Genomic DNA, 1,544 nt, shown 5'->3' on the forward strand with positions numbered 1-1,544 from the left:
CCGCTACGGTCGCAGGTTCGAATGCTGCCTCGGGCATGGATGTGTGTGATGTCCTTAGGTTACTTAGGTTTAATTAGTTCTAAGTTCTAGGCGACTGATGACCTCAGAAGTTAAGTCGCATAGTGCTCAGAGCCATTTCAACCATTTGATATTAGGCAGGGTATCAGTCTCTTTGGCTCTTCAGTGTAAATCGTCTAACCTTCTCAGTGCACTGATACGTCACGAATTGATATCCGTCAATTTCTTGATATTTGTGTACGATATTAATCAGTCTATCATAACAATCGCGACACTCCGTCTAGTTTACGTTACCTATATAATTTGTAGCGTGCCAAGCGGATAGCAAGTGGCAATTCTGGGTACGATATCGGATGAATGCGAATCATTTACGTCGATTTATAACATAGTTTTTTTACTGATAATTAAATAGACACCCTAGCTGCAAACAGGCGTTGATATACTTCACTGGGGACATGTTGAAAATGTGTTCCCCGACCGGGACTCGAACCCGGGATCACCTGCTTACATGGCAGACGCTCTATCCATCTGAGCCACCGCGGGCACAGAGGATAGTGCGTCTGCAGGGACTTATCCCTTGCACGCTCCCCGTGAGATCCACATTCCCAACATGTCCACACCACTACATTCGTAGTGCGCCTAATAGATGTTTGCCCATCATACTCATTACTCGTGGCAGATTAATCTACCAAGTCCCGTACGAGTTCGGGCATAGCGTGTGCGTTCGCACAAGAAGGTCAAAGGCCGGGAACCCATATTTTTAACTATATATGACGGTAGTATCTGTTCCCGAAAGAACACATACCGTGGATGACCATGCAGCTCTGCTAGAAATGAAATGATAATTAAATAGACACCCTAGCTGCAAACAGGCGTTGATATACTTCACTGGAGACATGTTGAAAATGTGTGCCCCGACCGGGACTCGAACCCGGGATCTCCTGCTTACATGGCAGACGCTCTATCCATCTGAGCCACCGAGGGCAGCTAGGGTGTCACTGGGGTGTCTATTTAATTATCATTTCATTTCTAGCAGAGCTGCATGGTCATTCACGGTATGTGTTCTTTCGGGAACAGATACTACCGTCATATATATAGTTTTTTACAATATGGAACGTGTGTACTGCCATAAAAGCCGACAATAACTAAAACCTGACACCCTGGTAGGTACGGAACTGTAGTTTACATGACAGTTTGTTTACGATTGTTTTGTAAGATACGGATACTTACAGGAGAATGTCATTTTTCTTTTTGACAAAAAATTGCCAGTAAACTCCGTAATACACGATCTTTTACAGAAAGACGCCATATATCTGCCCACCAACTCGACATTTATTTCGCTACACATACAGCCCAGTTCACTGAATATGGTAACTATGGAACCTGTATGGAATGTAATACTTACACAGGGTGTTACGAAAAGGTACGGACAAACTTTCAGGAAACATTCCTCACACACAAAGAAAGAAAATATGTTATGTGGACATGTGTCCGGAAACGCTTACTTTCCTTGTTAGAGCTCATTT

The 1,544-nt window shown here is 43.7% G+C and overlaps 1 non-coding gene across 1 annotated transcript; it reads right to left on the reverse strand.

The window, feature by feature from the left end:
* Nucleotides 1-928: 928 nt before the first annotated feature.
* Nucleotides 929-1,003, reverse strand: Trnat-ugu. Its single transcript has one exon. It is a non-coding gene; the product is annotated as a tRNA-Thr (tRNA).
* Between the last annotated feature and the right edge of the window lie 541 nt (nt 1,004-1,544).

This window comes from Schistocerca piceifrons, chromosome 10, assembly GCF_021461385.2.
Source record: "Schistocerca piceifrons isolate TAMUIC-IGC-003096 chromosome 10, iqSchPice1.1, whole genome shotgun sequence".
In the NCBI taxonomy this organism is placed as follows: Eukaryota; Metazoa; Arthropoda; class Insecta; order Orthoptera; family Acrididae; genus Schistocerca; species Schistocerca piceifrons.